Genomic DNA, 22,413 nt, shown 5'->3' with positions numbered 1-22,413 from the left:
ACCCTCTGCAACGTTACCTCCTTCCTCGGCTATCTCTATGGCAGGTGTAATTAGTACATGCACTCCCATCCATTACCTGCGTGACATCTCCATCTGTCTTATCGTCTCTATACCCAGGGTGTAGGTACGATCGTCTTCTCGGTCCCTCTAATAGCGTCCCACAGACCCATCCCCATAATGAGTCTGGTAATGTAGGGACTAGAGAAAAGCACTCCGATCTTAGCATACTGACCCTGATGCCTCAGGTACTCTGCAAGTATGTGGCTAAGATGAATTGGATGGCTCTGCACCATAGAATACAAGTAAAGAAGCTCCTGTCGGCTCAGAACACGTGTGCTGTTGCCGCGGTCATTCACTGATATGCTCCCGACGGCGTGAATGTATCTGTAGCTCGGCCAAGATAGACAAGTAGCCTTCTAGACCACCAGCTTATACTGACCACGGCCACATAATACTCGATATATGCGCTAAGGAGTCAAGCTACCTACGTAATCTGTAGGAAGATGCTTGCACTCCTCTGTGGCAGTAAAGTCCTCATCGTATAACCCTAACCAAATTGAGAACCATGTGATGCTCATACTATAGTGATACTCGAATACTCTGAGTTGTATTGTGTCATCGCTATCAAAACAATTGTAAGATCATTCAAACTCAAACGACGATAATACCTCCAGCATCAACATAAGGATAGCTAGCTCGCGAATAGACAGTAATTATCTCCGACTAGCCACTAACAATAGCTCATCAACCTCATTGGCCATATCATCTGTGAGCTAAACCTCTCTAAGTGCACTCAAGTCCGGGAATTGAGTCTGTCCAAACTTGATCTTCGACAGTCACTCAAACTGAGCCTGATGCTTGGGTATCAGAAACTCCATCTGTTCCGGCTCAAGTGAGGGCTCGCGTGGACATTGTCAGCTTGCTTCTTTGTCCTAAGGACCATACCTACAAGTATTGAAAAGAAATTGATCAAATTCATTCAAAATAATAATATTGTCAAAATACACACTATGCAATACGCTCCAAAATACATCATAAATTCATTCCGAAATGCTTCTAAAACATACATTCATCATTTAAACATCAAAACAAAGCACACTCACCAGATTTAAACGAAAAAAATCAAGTATGGGGAAGAAAAGAGAGAATGAGGTTTTACCGACAAGATGAAGATGAAAACCTTGAAATCGGCTGAAAAACTCAAGTGAAATCTCTCTAAAGTGACGGTGCAAGATCGGGAGAGTGCAAGGATACGTTCTCAAAGTGTTTGGGAATGTGAAAATGAAAAGGTGAACAAGATTTATAAAGAGAAATTGCGGCCTTTTGAATTTTGTACATCCACATGGGCATGTGGAAATTATCCACGCCCGTGTGACTCCACAGGAGAGCCTCACAGGTTCAGACACACGGCCCTGTGTGCTCTCAGGTTAGCATTCTTTGCCTCTGAACGCATACACACAGGCATGTGAAAATTCCACATGCCCGTGTGGCTGAGCGATAGGGGCACCCACACGCCTCTTTTGTTCCTCTGTCCAAATGAGAATTTCTTCTAAGTATTCCACACGGGCGTGTGGAAATTCCAAACGGCCGTGGGTTTTTCTTATGGATTACATGTTTATACTCTCGATTTCATTATTGATTCTATCTTGCTCCATGGAAAGCTAAAGCCCCTAGTGGATACTTGGACTTATAAACCCTAAAAATAGGGTTTACCACTTGAAATCCCTGGAACTTCTTGCAACTTTACACAGTGTGAGGTGTTGAGACTTAACGATTTCTCTGCCGGGACATAGTATGACTCATTAAGCATCAGTTAGGAGACTGATAAGTTCTTGTGTGATAAGAATGTGAAGTGTTTTTTCCTTATGTTGAGCATTACTTTTAGCAGGTTTAAGTGCTAATACATTTGTATTTGTGTTTTTTTGCGCATGTAGGGTTGTGAAGCTAAGTATTGAGAAAAGAAGTTAAGTATTGAGAAAAAAAGCCAAAAGTAGATGGTAAATGCATTATTTGGTGGAATCTTGGAAGGAACAAACACGAAGACACAAGTGGGAAATCAAGATACATGAATGTGTGCCAACCTCCATGAATTTAAGTCACTACAATGAGTTGAAGGGGCACAAAGGCAGTCACATTTGTGTATCCCGACTTGTGCATTGATAACAAGACCTCCGCCAATGAAGCTTTTAATTGAAGAAGACGTGCGATGTACGACATAAACGTGTACCTGTTTATGTTGCCTCGATGAAAAGCATGGAATTGGGATTGTTTTGTCCGAGTACTGTAGCAGTTCATGTTCACAGCTAGCCAGAAAATAGATTTTCAAAGAATCCACACGGGCGTGTGGAAATTCTGAACGCCCATGTAGAAATTCCACAGGCCCGTGGGAAGAATCCACAGGGACGTGTGGATTCTTGATTTCAGCCATATATAAGCCACAATTTAGCCCGATTTTAGGGATCCTTTTCCCCTCTTATCTTCCACTTTTCTCCATCATTTGGGAAGCCATCGGCTAGTGTTTGGAGAGGCTTTTGGCAAGTCTTTGGAGTGGGTTGAGGGATTCGACGCTGAAATTCGCTTGGAAAAAGGTTATTGGGGGGCTTTCGTTGGCATAGATCCGACAAGTTGTGCCCTAGGGTGGACAAGGTAATCTTTGGAGAAGACTTGGCCACTCCACAAGACCATCGACAAAACTACCGAGGGGGTTTTCTTATGGAACACTTGTGTTTTACTTTCGATTTCATTGTTAATTGTATTGTACTCCATGGAGAGCTAAACCCCCTAGTGGGTGCTTGGATTTTGTAAACCCTAGGATGTTATTATTTCATTGATCTTTTATTATACTTTCCTTAATTGATGTTTCAATTGAGTTCCAATCTTGAGTGCTTATGGAATGATTTCTCCCCTAGTGTGACACTAGGGTTGAGAGTCCATCTTGGTAACTATTGTAGATGAGTGACACACTACGGGGGTTAAACATTGCTTGATTGGAAAGGGTTGAGAGGGTGAGTCGAGGGGTAGCGGAGTGTCTCCTTTCCCCTCTAATGTGATTTATCCTACTTGCATTCCCTTGAGTTCTTGGTGGTCATAATAGAGTGAAGTTCTCGAGGATGAACTCCTCTAGGGCTAAGTTGCACGAGCAACAGAGTGAATCGTTGAAGGGACTCTAGTGTCTGTGGCTTGGTTGTGACTAGGGGCCTTTCGCCTGGACCAAAGGGTTAGGTATATATATAGGAAGAGGGTTTATCACTTGGATTCTGTAGAACCCCATGCAATTTTACACAATGTGAGGTGTTGAGACTAAGCGGTTTCTCTGCTGGGACATAGTGTAGAGTTAGTCATGGTTGACCTTAGATTTGGGACCGTGTGCTTAAGGATTTCCACAACTCATTGAGCATTGATTAAGAAGTATAATAATTGGTCTTGCACTTGAAATATTAATCATAGGGGGGCTATTTCCCGAGTACCCCACTTCTATCGATTGCCTTACCTCTCACTTACCTTTGCCTTACGTTCTTATTTCTTTTTATATTTGTTTATATTACATTTTATCAACATTATCATTGTTCACTTGCACTTGGTTAAGTAGCAATTTAAGTATTTTTTCTCCCTACTCTCTTTGGATACGATACCCCACTCACCTGGGATTTATTACTCGACAAACCCGTATACTTGCGGGTCACACACATGGGGCGTGATAAGTGCTTGTGCGATATGAATGCGAAGCATTATTTCCTTATGTTTAGCATTACTTTCCTCGGGTTTTTACACTAATATGTGCGTTTTTATGTTACTTTCGTGCATGTAGGGTTGTGAAACCAATTATGAACCAAAGAAGCCAACGTGGATCACAATGCACCGGTTTTGGACGAAATCTTGCTAAAGTTCAAACGCGAAGATATAAGTCGGGTGCGAGATGCTAGAGTGTGTGCCAACCTCCCCGTATTTGAGTTTACACAACCATTTGGAGGGGCACAAAGGCAGTCACACTCAAGCATTCTGACTTATGCACATAGAACAAGATCTCCATCATCTTATCCGTCATTGAAGAAGCAAAGCGATCGATGGCATAAACGTGTGCCCATTTATGTTACCTCGATGAGAAGTGGATTCGGGAGTATTTCTGGTAGAGTACTGTAGCAGGTACTGTAGCAAATCACTGTAGGAAATCAATGTAGTAGTTACTATTCACAGCCGTCCGAAAATCGCAGAAACAGAGAATCCACACGGGCGTGTGGAAATTATCCACGCCCATGTGGAAATTCCGCACGGGCGCGTGGAGCACCCACGCCCGTGTAGTCGCCCGATTCCAGCCCTATTTAAAGCCGATTTAGCCCCGATTTTGGTATTCTTTTCTCCATCTTTTCCCCAACTTGAGAGAGGGCTTCAGCTAGGGTTTTGAGCGGTATTGTCTAGGTTTTTGGAGAGGTTCTACGGCTCCGACATCGCGCGTCGTTTGGAAGAAGGTTATTGGGAGAGCTTTCCTCGGCATCGATCCGGCGAGGTGTATCCTAGGCCGGACAAAGGATCCCTTGCGACGGGTAGAGGACTCTCCACAAGACCATCGACATGACCATTGAAGGGGTTTCTTTATGGATTCATTGCTTTTACATTCGATTTTTTTTATTGTACTTAGCTCCATGGAGAGCTAAACCCCTAGTGGGTACTTGGGTGATTGTGAACCCTAGGATGTATTCGTTTCATTGAACTTCTTTATTATGATTTCAATAAATTGATGTTTATTGTGAGTTCCAACCTTGAATGTTTGATTGTATGAACATTTCCCCTAGAGTGACACTAGGGTTGAGAGTTTTTGTTGGTAACCTTGTGAGTGAGTGACACACCACAAGCGTTAGACAAAGCTAGGTTGGAGAGGGTTGAGAGGGTGAGTCGAGAGGTACAGGAGCGTCCCCTTTCCCCTCCGACGTGATAGATTCTACCTCCGTTCCTCGAGTTCTTTGCGGCCATAATAGAGTGAATGGTCTAAGGGATGAATCTCCGCTGGGGCTTAGTTGCGCGTGCAACAGAGTGAAGCGTTGAGGGGATCTTAGTAACTAGGGCTTAATTGTGGTTAGGGACCTTCCGCCTGGACTAAAGGTTTAGGCCTATAATTAGGAAGAGATTTATCACCTGGAATCCCTAGAGCCCATTGCAACTTTATTCGAGTGCGAGGTTGAGAGGTTATTTAATCTCTCCTCCGGGACATGAATAGAGTTAGGCATAGTTGACCTTATAGATTTGGGACTATGTATGTAAGGATTTCCACGACTCACCATTGCATTGATGAGGAAGCATAATAGAGAGTTCTTGCACTTGAAGTGATTATCCTAGGTGAAGCATCATCTGAGTACCCCATCTTTATCAATTGCCTTACCTCCTCCTTACTTTTGCTCTCTTACTTGTTGCTTTTAATTGTTGAGAATTGAATCATTGTCGCACTTATCATTGTTGATATTCCACATGGCTAAGAATCGAATTAAGTGTCTTTACTCCCTACTCCCTGTGGATTCGATACCCGCTCACCCGGGATTATTACTTCGACAAACCCGTGCACTTGCGGGATATACGCAAGGGGATTTTGTCAGGGCGTTGTCAAGTTTTTGGCACCGTTGCTGGGGATTAGGCATTTAGAGATACTTTGCACTTTGCTATCTTAGTTATTCATTCATTCTCTTTCATATATTCTTATTATATCATCTTTCTAATATTATTTTCTTTATTTTGGTACAGCTCCAGGTTATGACCCGAGGGAACCCTTAGATAAGTGTGAACTTGAATGTACACTCAGAAGAAAGGGTAAAGAACGAGTATAACAATCGTTGAATCTAGCTGAAGTGAAAGTTGAAGGATTTGACAGCATGGCAGAACAGAATGAACAACAGAGAACACTCTCTGATTACGCCAGACCGACAGTATTGGGGACACAATCTAGCATTGTGCGGCCCCCAATCATAGCTCAAAATTTTAGCTAAAGACGGCATTCATCCACATGTTACAGTAGTCCGCACAGTTCAATGGTTTGGCCGATGAGGATCCAAACAGTCACATAGAGAATTTCTTGGAAGTGTGTGATATGCTCAAGATCAATGGTGTTAATGATGATGCCATCAAGTTAAGAACCTTCCCATTTTCCTTAAAGGGGAGAGCGAAGCAGTGGCTACACTCATTACCTAGAGCATCGATCACTGCATGGGAAGAGATTTCATACCTAGAGCGAAGCAGTGGTAGAAGCTTTCCTTACCCATTATTTTCCTCCCGGAAAATTTGTAAAGCTTAGGAATGAGATCTCATCCTTTATGCAAATGGAATTGGAGTCTCTATTTGAGACATGGGAAAGGTTCAAGGAACTCCTGCAAAATTGTCCTCGACATGGGTTTCCAGAGTGGATGATCATTCAAACTTTTTACAATGGTTTAAACCCAAGTACAAGACAGTTACTTAATGCAGCGGCAAGAGGTACCTTACGTAGCAAGACCCCCAAAGAAGCTCGGCAATTAATTGAAGAAATAGGGTTGAACAACTACTAATGGAATGCTAGGGAGAAAAAAAAAGTGACCGGTATCCATGAGATCGATGCGGTTACATCATTGGCGGCCCAAGTGGAGGCATTGAGTAAGAAGTTAGACACTCTAACTTCTCCTAGATTGGCGGCCATAATGAATTGTGATGGATGTGGGGGAGGATATGCACCATCCGATTACCCGATAGCCGTTGGTGGTACACCCTCCATTGAGCAAGTTGACTATGTGGGTAATGCAATGCGTAACCAAGGCAATCCTTATAGCAACACCTACAACCAGAGGTGGCGGAATCACCCAAATTTCTCATGGAGTAACAAAGGGAAGAAAAAGGCTGTAGCACAACTGGGTTTCCAACAACAACGAGCCCCGAACATGGAAAATAGAGTTTCGGGTTTGGAGACCCAGATGATCGACTTAGAAAAGGCCTTGACCAGATTTGTGCAATCATCGGATACACGGTTCCAATCGGTCGAGGCTACACTTCGCAACCACACTACTTCATTGCACAACCTATAAAGTCAAGTAGGGCAAATTGTGAAGTCTCTATCAGAGAGACAACAAGGTAGTTTACCTAGTAATACTGAAACCAACCCACGCGAACATGTGAAGGTGATCACTTTGAGAAGTGGTCGTGAGGCGGAGGGCAAACATCCTAGTGAGAAGAACAATATTGAGGCACCGGAGGTCGTGGAGGTTGAGGAAAGACATAAGAAAGAAAAAGTTGTGGCACCCCCACCTTACAAACCAAGAATCCCTTATCCTTCAAGATTGAAGAAAGAAAAAAATGATGAACAGTACAAGAAATTTTTAGGTTTGTTTAAGCAATTACACATAAACATTCCTTTTGTTGAGGCATTATCCCAAATGCCTAGGTATGCGAAGTTCTTAAAAGATTTGTTGCCCAACAAGAGAAAGTTAGAAGAGAGTGCATCGGTGATCTTAGATGCCTCTTGTTTGCCAGTTTTGCAAAAGAATATGTCGAACAAGAAGAAAGACCCGGGAAGTTTCATTATCCCGTGCAACATTATCAACTTGGGTGACGAGATGGCATTGGCAAACTCAGGGGCCAGTATCAATGTCATGCCTTACTCTTTCTCTCAAAAGTTAGGCTTAGGAAAGCCTAGGCCCACTCGGATGACTTTGCAATTGGCGGACCAAAAGGTGAGACATCCGAGGGGCATCATTGAATATGCGTTTGTCAAGGTGGACAAGTACATATTTCCTGTGGATTTCATAGTGTTGGATGTCGATGACGATGCAGATGTTCCTTTGATACTTGGGAGGCCATTCTTATGCACTTCCAAGGCATTGATTGACATGGATGGCGGGGAGTTGACACTGAGGGTTGGAGATGACAAGCTCACATACCACCTCGCTGAAGCCATGCGACATTCTCTTGACTTTGATGATACTTTATATTTTCTTGACACTAATGATGAACTAATCAATGAATATGTGCAGTAAATGTTGAATCCGGACCCATACGAGGGGTTGCTAGACCAATAGGTGGATAGCAAAGAAGTAATGATGCTTAGTCTAGAAGAGAAAGTACCATCTACTCCCGGGACCATGAAGAAGGTGCTCTGAAAGATAAAGTGGACGAGATGACGCCACAAGAAATGCTCCAAGGCTATTGGGGATGTGCAAGAACAGAATAAGGTGGATAAACCCTTGTTTAGTGGTACCAAGCTCGACAACTCTCCTTCTACCTTCACGAGGTTATGTTCATCATGCTTCCAAGTCATGGGTATGAGGGAAACCTTCATATATGAGCCCCCATGAGGTAAGACAAGGTACGTCAAGGTAAGTGACGTTAAACAAGCGCTTCTTGGGAGGCAACCCAAGCACCTACTATTTTGTTAGTTGTTAGTTTAGTGTTTGTATGAGTAAAATGTTGAGTGTTGGGGTCTATGTGTTTTGATGCATTACTGTGATTTTATTGTGGATGAGTTGGTGTTATCATGTGCTTTAGTGTCTATGGTGAAGTTGTTGGTCGTTTGAGCCAGTTTCGTGTTTTTCTCTGGTATATTTTGCATGATAAGGCAGGCTCTGAGTATGTTTGCATGTTCAGGAATTTTTTGTAGAGCCTGTAGAGTTTTCCAAAGCATACAGAGAAAATCCACGGGTGTGTGGAATTTCCACACACATGTGGGTCTCTACTAAGAGCTCATACAGAGAAGGCACAGGGACATGGACTCGCCCCTGTGAATGACCTTATAATATTCAGATGGCCATGGGTAATTTCCGCACGGGCGTGTGTATTCCTGTAGAGACTTATAGATTTTTCCCGAGGTGACACAAGGGCGTGGACTTGACTTTGTAGATGACCCTATGATAAACACACAAACACGGGTAATTTCCATATGCTCGTGTGGATCTCTGCAGAGGAGCTCTCTTCCATCCTGAGAATACACAGGGGCATGCGAGTGGCCCTGTGAACTGGCCCTGTACATGTCCACGGCCATGGGCAATTTTCGCACGGGCGTGTGAAAGACTTAGAGTTTTCTCGGGTTGGACGGAGAAGCCACAGGGGTGTGGGGATACCCCTGTGGGTCGGGCACATGGGCGTGGGTATTTTCCGCACGCCCGTGTGTATGCGTTCAAAGAGACTTGAGTGTTTTCTGTAGAGTGCACAGGGGCGTGCATCTGCCCCTGTGAATCTCCTCTGTGGAGGCGCACTGGCGTGGGTCATTTCCGCACGCCCGTGTGAATGAGCATGAACGCAAGAGCTGTGGATTTTCTTTAAAAATCTTTCCACTCTTCTTCATCCTCACAACTCAAGTTACTTCGAGAACACTCCTAACACTTTTCCCGACCTCGACAGTTGATTTTGAGGAGTTTTACTCGATTTTTCTACCGATTTTGAAAGTTTCATCTTCAGCTCATTGGTAAACCCTTTTCCTTTCTTTTTTTGGTTAATTCTTGATTTTAATCGACGACACTAGTGTATGTTGCTTCATTTCCACAATTAGAAGGGGTATGTATGCCTAGAAAGAAATTAAAAGTGGTATAATGTTGTATTTGTGAGTTTTTAGAGTGCGCCCATACGTTTCTTCACACCCCATGGATCCACACGGGCGTGTGGAATTTCCACAGGGGCATGTGGATTCCTACAACATTGTTCCTGTTAGCCAATTTAATCGATTTCTTTTTAATTCTTATAGATATGGCACCTACGACTAAGATTGCAGCCAACAAACATCCCAAAGAGCAGTCCCCTGAGACAGAGAGCACTGAGTTCGCTTTTCCCGAGCATCAGGCTCGGTTTGGGCATTTATCAAAGCTTCAATTTGGACAGACTCGCTTCCCAGATACAAGCATATTGCGGGACTTATAGCAGGGAGATGAGTTAGCGGATGAGTTTGAGGATCTCGTTTCTTTGGGTGGTTGGAGGCAATTACTATAGATTAGGGAGCCAGCCATTCGTGCGCTTACTCTGGAAGTTCTGTCATCATTTGAGTTTGATAGATCTTATGAGAGACTCGACAGCCTTAACGCAATTCAGTTTAGAGCATTTGGGCATCACCATAGCATGAGCATCCACTGTAGCACCTGGGGAGTTTTTGAGTCAGGAATCTAATCATGGCATACGGCCTCAATGGTGCCAGGTATGGAGCCTGGGATGATCACTGTAGCTATAATAGAAGATATTTACTTGATGGAGTTTGCCTACCCCAAATAGTGTCAATGTTAAGCTCCATAGCGAGTGGCGTGGCACTCGGGATGGAGGCCATTTGGAGGGTATATTAGGGATCTTGGAGGACTTTTGGAGGAGACTTCTTCTTGACCTCTTGGGCCGCCGCCACCACACAATCATGAGGCCTTCCGGCCATCCCCCGGTGATGATCCTTAGGAGAAACGAGCACGCATCATCACCAAAAGGGAGAGGAGCATAGGAGAAGGAGTTGGAGTGAAGATCTAAGACACCATTACATCACCATTCAAGGATTCATCGATTCAAGGGGATCAAGACCGTAGAGGGGGTTTTCTTGCTTCTTTATTGTCTTTCTTTTCCTTGTATGTTGTTTAAGTGTCCCTTGTCATGAGGGATTAACTCATTGTTGTGTTTGGATTTGGATGAACCCTATGGCTAATCTTGTGTATGAACTTGGAATGTTGTTCTTCATTGATTTTGATGGTTGTTTGAGATTCAATCTTTCATGCTTTCATGTCTAGAATTATATGTATGGAGAGATCCATAATTCTACTATGAGTTGTATGCGTAGATGTGACCTACTCACGTGTACTAGATCTAGGTGAGATTGAAAAGGGGATACTTGTTCCTACACACCGAGAGATCGGGTGTTGGTAGCCCTCCATTGCTAGGTTTAAGCCGAAGGATAGTAGGTTTACTCCTATTAGAGAACTCCAAGAACTTAATGCGATCATAGGTGTGTTAATCAGGAAGAGATTCCGATTGACATTCATATGGGATCAGGGGTTAGTCACCAAGAGATTGGGGCCAATCTACTCACAAGGTCTCTTGGTCTCAATTATCATCAATGCACCTTTAACTCATCCTAGTTCGGGACTTAATGACAACCCTAGGTGGATTCCTTGTCCAAACACTACCTTCTCATGCTTGATACTCCCTTGTTTATTTACATTTGTGTGCTAGTTACCTGGCCATAGATTAGTTAGTTTATTTTATTTTATTTCATTTGTTCTTCATACTAAGAATTGTAGGCTAGATAATAGGTGAAGAGTGAGTAATAATACTTCCTTGGCCCCGTGGAATACTACGACCCCTGTGCCACTCACAAGGTATTACTTGGCGATCCCGTACAGTTGTGGGCGATCAATTAGGCATGTACAGACACTTAGGAGTATGGTCAACTACCGACAGATTATCCTGGCACCTTGACCTCGTAGAGAGCGTATGCAGTGTTATACGGCGAGGGCTAGTATGAGCCCAGGGTTTCCAAGGCCACATGCCTTTCTTGACCTGCATATCGATACTTGCTTGCCATTATGAGCAGGTCGGTGAATTACCAGCGTCTTGAGCCGGCAGGAGCTACTATATCTCTACTCGATGGTTCAGGGCACGCCCATCCACCTTGGACACATCCTGGCAGAGTATATACCACATCAGGGACAATATGTTAGATTAGGAGTAATATTCTCGGGCCCCTATATTACGAGACTAGTTATGAGTATGGGTCTCCTGGAAACGATTCGAGGGTCCGAGAAGGCGAGTATACCTACTCCCCTGGGCATAGAGATGATGAGGCTGATGGGGATGGTTCACATGGTCCAGTCCGGAGTATATGCTTTGATTACACCTGCTCTAGAGATAGTCGAGTATGAGGGTAATGATGCTGAGGCTTCTCAGCCGCCCCCGAGCCCCAGCCAACACCGATGGAGACTGAGGCACCTCCTGCGGTAGAGAAGCCACCCCCAGTATGCATGTTTTCACCGTCTTAAGCCTATGATCATTTTGAGAGGCTTGAGAGTGCGGTGGGAGTGCTAAGGATAGAGGTCACTGAGGTTCGGGCTACATAGGCCGTGAAGTACACAGAGTTTATGGTATGTTTTGATACATTACAGCAGATTCTTGAGTGAGACGTTGCCTTATCATTTGTTCTGAGACCTCGAACCCCTACAACCCCACCATCCTCACCATCACCAGATCCATCGGCTCCATTTGATTAACCAGTAGCAGTAGAGCCAGAGTGTGACACCGACGCTTGATGTGTTATTCTTTATTTCTTTCTTGTTATCTTATTTTGTATTGTTGTTAGACTTGCACTACTCAGAAAGGATTTTCCTTCTGAGTATGTCTTTTATTTTCATTTTGTTGTCTAGAGTTGTAGTTCATTGCTCTATCTTTTATGTATACTCAAGAAGTTTTTGTTGAGCTTCACTGAACCCCTTGTGTATGCGTGCAGATGGTCTTGTCAGTATGGGTAATGAGAACTAGTCATGGATACAGCCAATGTGGGCCGTGTGTGCTTCACAACCCATTGGAACTTTACTCCCAAGGATTTAGCTCCATCAAATGCAACACTAGGAGTCAGGGGAGTATTGTTTCAATTGCCACTTCCACATTTATGCTTGATTGATTTATTTTCTATTGTGCTTGTATGGTACATTGAGGACAATGTACATCTTAAGTGTGGGGGGGAGTTCACATTGCATATGTCCTTTACATAAATTTTGATTGACATACATGTTCACGTAGCCAATGGTGGTTCACCTTACTTGCAATGATTGTACTCTTGAGTTTAGGAAAATTTTAACATTCAATGTTTTCATGCTGTAGTTTGTTCTTGAATTTCTAGGAATCTTCGCCCGATTGATACCTTTTGCACTACTCACTCTTGAAACTCTTTTGGAAACTCAAGTTCAATGTTTAACGGACTAATTAGTTTTTTTTCTTGTGTTATTTTGCATAAAATAAATTGACAAAAAAAAAGAAAAAAAAATAGATAAATATAGATATATTGTTTAATTATGCATTTTGGGTGGAAAGAGCTACCACCTATGAAATATGAAGCTACTCTCATAAGTTAGATACTAGTTATGCCCTAATCAGAGAAAGAGCTATCTCATGGGATGAGTAAAAGCTACCACCTAGGTAAAAAGAGCTACCACCTCGAAAGTGTGAAAGCCACCTTAGCAGCCGCTTGGGAAATGGCTACCTTAGAGGATGTGTGAAGCTACTACCATCTTTCTATTTTGTTATGTTTTGTAAATAAATAAGTCCCTTATACTTAGAACGTTGAGTATTATACTTTGGGTTGAATTGAGTGAGTTTACACACACTTACACGATTTCACGCTTGTTGTTCTTTTTTATTCGAGTTTTTAGCTAGAGCATTGATTTTTCGTATTTAATATCGAAATTTCCCTTACTTGTAGAATGCTCTCCTTGCATGCTTTGGTGAACCTAAGGCTGAGCACTTTCAATATTTCCTTCTTTTATGCTTCAATGTGTTATTTTTGCTTGAGAACAAGCAAAAGCTTAAGTGTGGGGGAGTTTGATAAGTGCTTGTGTGATAAGAATGCAAAGTGTTCTTTCCTTATGTTGAGCATTAGTTTTAGTAGGTTTAAGTTCTTATACATGTGTATTTGTGTTCTTTTGCGCATGTAGTGTTGTTAAGCTAAGTATTGAGAAAAGAAGCGAAAAGTAGATCTTAAACGCATTATTTGGTGGAATCTTGGAAGGAACAAACGTGAAGACACAAGTGGGACTCCAAGATACGTGAATGTGTGCAACCTCCATGAATTCAAGTCACTATAACGAGTTGGAGGGGCACAAAGGTAGTCACATTTGTGAATCCCGACTTGTGCATTAATAACAAGACCTCCTCCAATAAAGCTTTTGATTGAAGAAGACGTGCGATCTGCGACATAAACATGTGCTTGTTTATGTTGCCTCGATTAAAAAGCATGGAATTGGGAGTGTTTTGGCAGGTATTGTAGCATAGTACTGTAGCAATTCCTGTTTATAGCTGGCCAGAAAACAGATTTCATGAGAATCCACACGGGCTTGTGGAAATTCTCAATGCCCGTGTGAAAATTCCACAGGCCCATGGGAAGAATCAATAGGGTAGTGTGGATCCCCAATTCCAGCCCTATTTAAGCCGCGATTCAGCCCGATTTTAGTGATTTTTTTCTCTTCTTCTCTTAAACTTTTCTCCATCATTTGGAAAGCCATCGACTATGGATTAGAGAGGCTTTTGGCAAGTCTTTATAGTGGTTTAAGGGATTCGACACCACGATTTGCTTGGAAAAAGGTTATTGGGGGAGCTTTCATCGGCATAGATCTGGCGAAGTGTGTCCTAGGCCGGACAAGGGGACCTTTGGAGAAGACTTGGCTACTCTACAAGACCATCGACACAACTACCGAGGAGGTTTTCTTATGGAACACTCGTTTTTACTCACGATTTTATTATTGATTATATTATGCTCCAAGGAGAGCTAAACCCCCTAGTGAGTACTTGGATTTTATAAACCCTAGGATGTTATTGTTTCATTGATCTTTTATTATGCTTTCCTTAATTGATGTTTCAATTGAGTTCCGATCTTGAGTGCTTGTGGAATGATTTCTCCCCCAGAGTGACACTAGGGCTGAGAGTCCATCTTGGTAACCATTGTAGATGAGTGACACACTACGAGGGTTAGACATTGCTTGATTGGAGAGGGTTGAGAGGATGAGTCGAGAGGCAGTGGAGCGCCCCCTTTCTCCTCCGGTGTGATTTATCCTACCTCTATTTCCTTGAGTTCTTGGTGGTCATAATAGAGTGAAGTTTTGGGGATGAACTCTGCTAGGGCTTAGTTGCACGAGCAACAGAGTGAAGCGTTGAAGGGACTCTAGTGTTTGGGGCTTAGTTGTGACTAGGGGCCTTTCGCCTGGACCAAAGGGTTAGGTTTATATATAGGAAGAGAGTTTATCACTTGGATTCCCTAGAACCCCATGCAATTTTACACACTGTGAGGTGTTGAGACTAAGCAATTTCTCCACCGAGACATAGTGTAGAGTTAGTCACAGTTGACCTTAGATTTGGGACCGTGTGCTTAAGGATTTCCATGACTCATTGAGCATTGATTAGGAAGTATAATAGTTAGTCTTGTACTTGAAACGTTAATCCTAGGGGGAGCATTGCCCGAGTACCCCATTTCTATCGATTGCCTTACCTCTCACTTACCTTTGCCTTTCATTCTTGTTTCTTTTTATCTTTGTTTTCATTATATTTTATCAACATTATCATTGTTCACTTTCATGTTGTTAAGTAGCAATTTAAGTATTTTTACTACTACTCCCTGTGGATACGATACCCCACTCACTTGGGATTTATTACTCGACAAACTTGTGCACTTGCGGGTCACACGCAAGGGGCGTTGTCAGGGACATAATAGTTGGTCTTGCACTTGAATCAATAACCCTAGGGGGAGCATTATCCGAGGACCCCACTTTCTATCGATTGCCTTTCTTTTCATTTTATCGTCCCTCTCTTTCTTATTTTCTTTAGTCTCATTCACATCGATTTTATCCATACCATTATAGTTTCATCTTTATTTAGTTAAGTAATAATCATTGTGTTTCTATTCACTGTTCCCTGCGGATATAATAACCCACTCACCTGGGATTTATTGCTTCCACAAACCCGTGCACTTGCGGGTAACACGGAAGGGCTATGTCAGACTCTTAATCCTAGTGTCACTCTAAGGGAAAGTCAATTCAACAAATATTCAATATTGAAACTCAATTAAAAACATTAATTAAAGAAACATAATGAAAGATCAATCAAACAAAATCATCCTGGAGTATACAAGTCCAAGCACCCACTAAGGGTTTAGCTCTCCACAGAGCAAGATACAATCAATAATGAATCAAATGTAAAAGCATGCAATCCATAAGTAAAACCACCTCGTAGTTCGCATTGATGGTCTTGTGGAGTAGCCTCATCCTCTCCAAAGGTTTCCATGTCAAGCCTAAGGTACACCTCACCAAATCAATGCTAACGAAAGCTCCCCCAATAAATATCTTCCAAAGGAATAAAGTATCGAAGGCCATAGAACCACTCCAAAGACCTACCCAAAGCCTCTCCAAACCCTAGCCACGAGAACTTCCAAAGATAGGAAAAAGATGAGAATAGGATTCCCGATAGGATTTGAAATCGTGGCTTAAATAGGGCTGGAATCGGGCATCCACACAGGCATGTGAAATTTCCACACACCCGTGTGAATCTCCAGAAGTTGTTTTGCTGTGAGCTATAAACAGTAATTCCTACAGTATTTTTACTACTGTAGACTGCTACAATACTTCTGATAAGTGCTTGTGCGATATGGATGCGAAGCGTTCATTCCTTATGTTGAGCATTACTTTTCTCAGGTATTTACACTAATATATGTGTTTTTATGTTACTTTTATGCAAATAGGGTTGTGAGGCCAAGTATGAAGGAAAAAAGCCAATGTGGATTACAATGCACTGATTTTGGAGGAAATCTTGCTAAGGTTCAAACGCGAAGACATAGGTCGATGTGAGATGCTAGAGTGTGTGCCAACCTCCTCGTATTCGAGTTGGCACATCCATATGGAGGGGCACAAAGGCAATCACACTCGGGCATTCCGACTTATGCACATAAAACAAGAGCTTCACCAATGTGCCTATCATTGAAGATGTAAGTGATCCACGACGTGAACGTGTGCCCGTTTGCGTTACTCCGATGAAAGTATGGATTCGGGAAGCTATTCAGGCAGGATACTGTAGCAGAGTACTGTAGAAACACGGCAGGAAGTACTGTATCAGCACTGTTCACAGGATGCCGTGAAAATAGGAGTTCAGAGGATCCACATGGGCGTGTGGAAATTACCCACGCCCGTGTGAAAATTCCCCACGGGCGCGTGAAGCATCCATGCCCGTGTAGTCGCCCGATTCCAACCCTATTTAAAAGCCGAATCAGCCCTGATTTTAGTATTCTTTTTCCATCTTTTCCCCAACTTGAGAGAGGGCTTCGGCTAGGGATTCGAGGGGTATTGGCCAGGTTCTACAGCTCCGACATCGTCATTCCTTAGGAAGAAGGTTGGTAGGGGAGCTTCCGTCGAGGCGTATCCTATACTGGACGAGGGAATCCTTGGACGACGATTAGAGGACTCTCCACAAGACCATTGATATGACCATCGAGGGGGTTTCTTTATGGATTCATTGCTTTTACATTCTATTTCTTTGATTGTACTTAGCTCCATGGAGAGCTAAACCCCTAGTGGGTACTCCGGTATTGTGAACCCTAGGATGTATTTGTTTCTTTGAACCTCTTTATTATGCTTTCAATAAATTGATGTTTATTGTGAGTTCCAACCTTGAATGCTTGATTGTATGAACATTTCCCCTAGAGTGACACTAGGGTTGAGAGTTCTTGTTGGTAACCTTGTGGGTGAGTGACACACTACGAGCGTTAGACAAAGCTAGGTTGGAGAGGGTTGAGAGGGTGAGTCGAGAGGTACATGAGCGTCCCCTTTCCCCTCCGGCGTGATAGATTCTACCTCCGTTCCTCGAGTTCTTTGCGGCTATAATAGAGTGAACGGTCTAAGGGATGAACTTCCGCTGGGGCTTAGTTGTGCGTGCAACGGAGTGAAGCATTGAGGTGATCTTAGTATCTAAGGCTCAATTGTGGTTAGGGACCTTCCACCTGGACCAAAGGGTTAGGTCTATAATATGGAAGAGATTTATCACTTGGAATCCCTAGAGTTCATTGCAACTCTATTCGAGTGCGAGATTGGGAGGTTATCTACTCTCTCCTCCGGGACATGTATAGAGTTAGGCATAGTTGACTTTAGATTTGGGACTGTGTAATTAAGGATTTCCACGACTCACCATTGCATTGATTAGGAAGCATAATAGAGGTTTCTTGCACTTGAAACAATTATCCTAGGCGGAGCATTATCCGGGTACCCCATCTTTATCGATTGCCTTATCCCCTTCTTTACTTTTGCTCTCTTACTTGTGGCTTTTATTGTTGAGAATTGAATCATTATCACACTCATTATCATTGATCTTTTACATAGCTAAGAATTGAATTAAGTATTTTTATTCCCTACTCCCTGTGGATTCGATACCAGCTGATAAGTGCTTGAGTAGACATATTTTTATATATGTTTTACATGCATTGAGCATCATTGTTACTGTGGTTAATGTCTCATATTGTGTATTTGGTGTTCTTTTATGCATATAGGTTGTGAATGCCTTGAAGAGTAAAAAGGAAGCAAAGATGGGCTATAAAGATATAATGTTGGGAGTTCTTGTTCAATTCAATGACCAAGACACGAGAGGAGTTTATAAACGTGGAGATGTGTGCCAACTTCCAAGAAGATTCAAGTGAATTCACTAGTTGGAATGGCACAAAGGCAGCCACATCTTCATGTTTCTTCTCTTTGTGAAGATTGCAAGACCTCTCAAAGATACATCGATGAAGAAAAGTTTTATAGCCTACCACATGGACGTGTGCCCGGACATGTGGCCTCAAGAGAAGAGTGATTGGATCGCGTTTTGTGAAAAAACTGTAGCAATGTCACTGTAGCAGTACTGTTGCGTGGAAATTTCTGCAGCCCACGCGGGCGCGTGGAAAATCTACACGGGCGCGTGAGAGCACGTGACAGACGCGATCTAAGGCCTATAAATAGCCGTTTTGCCCTATTCTTTCTCATCTTTTGTGCGGCTCTTGAGGGGTGAGACGGCTAGGGTTTGGAGAGAAGGTCTTTGCGGCTTTGGAGGCGCTTCGTCACCAACTTTGATAGATTCCTCCTCCGTCATAGCATCAAGGAAGCCACCGGTGAACCTAGCTTCGGAGTGGGTCCTTCAAGACGTCGAAGCTCTCCATCAAGGCCATCAGTTCATATATAAGGGGGTTTATTTCTATGGTTTTAATGTATTTTTATTCATTGATGGTGTGTTTTGTATGTTGCTCCATGGAGAGCTAAAACCCTAGAGGGTATTTGGGCTTGTGAACCCTAGGATTCTCATCTTTTGTGGATTTGCTTAGTGTTTCTATTTAATCCGAGTTTGATTAAGTTTTAATCTTGTATTCTCATTGCTTGCTTGTTTAATTAATCCTTGTGGTTGATTGGATTTGCATGATTTGTTACTTTGATGTGAGAGAGGTCTCCATTAGAGTTAGAACTTCATGGTTAAAGAGGGTTGAGAGGGTGAGTCATGAGATAGTGGAGTGTCCCCTATCCCTTCCGATTGAGTGTATTCTATCTCCGTTCCCTAAGCTCTATGTAACCATATTTGGTGTGAGGCGTGAGATTGAGAGATTTCTCCACCGGGACCTTGTAGGGGGTTAGGATCCTTCGCCGGGAATTAGGGTTGGATCAATATTTAGGAATCGGATACACCTCTTGGAATCCCTAGAGTGCTTTGCAGTCATATGTGGTGTGAGGTGTTGAGATTGAGCGATTTCTCCACCGGGACCTCGTAGGGGACTAGTATCGGTGATCGGGAGGCCGGATCTGATTATATTTGGATGTCCACGACTTAACTTACTCATCATAGAAACACTTTGCTTATTCGGTACCTAATACCTGAATCCTAGGGGGAGCATTGCCCGAATACCCCACTTTTACTGATTGAGATCTCCATCCATTTAACCCTTGCATATTTGTCTCCGGTATTCATTTCTTCGCACATTAGATCACCACACCTTTCCATTTATCATTAGGTTCGAAAACAGAGAAGAAGTTAGTACTAGTAGCCCTGTTCCCTGTGGATTCGACTACCCACTCACTGGGGTAATTATTACTTCGACACCCGTGCACTTGTGGTACATACAAGCATATTCGGACGTGTCACCCGCTCACCCAGGATTATTACTTCCACAAACCCGTGCACTTGCGGGATATACGCAAGGGGACCTTGTCAAGTTTTTGGCGCCGTTGCCGGGGAGCTAGGCATTTAAACATACTTTGCACTTTGTTTTCTTAGCTATTTCACCATATATTCTATTTCATATTTTCTTATTCTATCATTACTCTGATTTCTTTTTCCTATCTTCTTATTCTATCATTGTTCTGACGTTTCCTTATTCTTTTTATTGTAGGAAATGATTAACATGTTTGAATCATTTGACACTATCATGAGAATGGTTGAACACGTGGAGCAGAAAGTTCGAACAATTGCATGGCATGACATGCTGTGTTCTTCTCACCATGAGCAGTGTACAACTCAACAGCCAGTAGAAAAATCTGTTGAAGAGTACATCACCAGGATTTAAGGGCAAAACGGTGAATTAGATAATGTGACAAAGCAGTTTGAGGAATCCACGTCGGCGTCAATGAGTGACCAGTTGGAGGAAAGTGTAGAAAGAATACTTGCTCAGTTTGATTCTTCCTATCACGACCAGAGCCAGGAACTCTTTTCAGTTGGGATTGCTATTTCAAAAGTAGAACTATGTGGAATGGACGCGTTGATATCTGTTGCAGATTGTAAAGAGATAGGTACCCAGTTAGAAGAGGAGGAGAATAACTGGGAACATGAGGCAAATGATTTCGAGGAGATTGATAAATTGAAAAAGGGCGGCTTGCACCCATCAATTGTTGAACCACCAGAACTTGAGCTTAAAACACTTCCAACACCTTTGGAATATGCATTCTTAATGGAGGACTCTAAACTCCCTGTGATTGTAGCTTCAAACTTTTCTGCGAAGCAGAAGGATAAGCTGGTTAGCATGTTGAAAAAGCACAAATCAGCTATTGCATGGAAAATCTCCGATATTAGGGGTATAAACCAATCATTCTGCACTCATAAGATCCTAATGGAGGATGACTATAAATCTGTGATCCAACCTCAGCGAAGATTGAACCCGAATATGAAAGATGTTGTTAAGGCAGAAGTAATAAAACTTTTGAATGCGGGAATCATCTATCCCATATCAGATAGCAAGTGGGTGAGCCCAACCCAAGTTGTCCCGAAAAAAGGAGGAATGACAGTGGTGAAGAATGAAAAGAATGAGTTAATCCCCACTAGGACAATTACTGGTTGGCGAGTTTGCATTGACTATAGGAGACTGAATGACGTCACTCGGAAAGATCACTTTCCTTTGCCATTTATAAGCCAAATGTTGGAACGACTAGCGGGGCATCATTTCTACTGTTTCCTTGATGGCATGTCGGGATACTTTCAAATCCCAATAGCTCCAGAAGATCAGAAGAAAACCACATTTACTTGCCCTTATGGTACTTTTGCTTACAGAAGAATGCCTTTCGGGCTGTGTAACGCTCCTGCAACATTCCAACGCTGCATGATGACCATTTTTGATGACTTTCTCGAAGATATTATGGAAGTTTTTATGGATGATTTTTCAGTATTCGGGGACTCTTTCGATGCTTGCTTAAATAATTTGGAAAGAGTTTTAGTGTGATGTGAAGAGACGAATCTCGTCCTCAACTGGGAGAAGTGTCATTTTATGGTACAAGAGGGCATTGTCCTTGGACATAAGATTTCCCAGGCAGGTATGGAGGTGGATAAGGTGAAAATTGAGATAATTGAAAAGCTTCCCCCGCCTATGAATGTAAAAGGAATCCGCAGTTTCTTGGGTCATGCAGGTTTTTATAAAAGGTTCATGAAGGACTTTTCGAAGATCTCCCAACCATTAACCAAACTCTTGGAGAAGGATACCGCTTTTGATTTTGGAAATGACTGTCTGAATGCATTTAATACGCTGAAAGAAAAGTTAGTGTAAGCACCAATTCTGACAACACCGAAGTGGGATGAGTCGTTCGAAGTAATGTGTGATGCTAGTGATTATGTAGTGGGAGCGGTCTTGGGTCAGAGGAGAAGCAAGCAATTTCAACCAATCTATTACGCTAGCAAGACTCTCACAAGTGCATAACAGAACTACACCACTACTGAAAAGGAATTATTAGCAGTGGTGTTTGCTTTTGATAAATTCAGACCATATCTCATCCTATCTAATGTCACACTGTTCACAGATCACTCTGCACTCCGTTATCTCATGAACAAGGCAGATGCGAAGCCAAGATTGATTCGGTGGATATTATTATTGCAAGAATTTGACATGGAAATAAAGGATAAAAAAGGGACAGAGAATGTGGTTGCAGATCATTTGTCGAGATTAGAAGATTGTGAAAGGCAAGAACCGGAAAGCAAGGAAATTAATGATTTTTTCCCTGAAGAGCACTTGTATGCGGTACAGGAATTAGAATCGAAAGATGTTCCATGGTTTGTAGATTTTGCAAATTATCTATCAGGACTGGTATTGAAGGAGAGTTTAAGCTTTCAGCAGAAGAAGAAATTTTTCAGTGACCTTAAGAACTTTTTCTGTGAAGATCCTTACATGTTTCGTATTTGTGCAGATCAGGTGGTTCGAAGGTGCATTTCTAGGGAGGAAGGTTGGAACATCATTGCGTATTGTCACTCAGGCCCAGTGGG

The 22,413-nt window shown here is 42.7% G+C and overlaps 1 non-coding gene across 1 annotated transcript; it reads right to left on the bottom strand.

Moving 5' to 3' along the window:
* Positions 1–6,269: 6,269 nt before the first annotated feature.
* On the bottom strand, positions 6,270–6,376 carry LOC120251000. The gene has a single exon (XR_005533325.1). It is a non-coding gene; the product is annotated as a small nucleolar RNA R71 (small nucleolar RNA).
* Between the last annotated feature and the right edge of the window lie 16,037 nt (positions 6,377–22,413).

The sequence above is a fragment of the Dioscorea cayenensis genome, chromosome 19 (assembly GCF_009730915.1).
Source record: "Dioscorea cayenensis subsp. rotundata cultivar TDr96_F1 chromosome 19, TDr96_F1_v2_PseudoChromosome.rev07_lg8_w22 25.fasta, whole genome shotgun sequence".
Taxonomy (NCBI): Eukaryota; Viridiplantae; Streptophyta; class Magnoliopsida; order Dioscoreales; family Dioscoreaceae; genus Dioscorea; species Dioscorea cayenensis.
The sequence above is the reverse complement of the archived record's forward strand: the minus strand, read 5'-3'. Positions and strand labels throughout refer to the sequence as shown.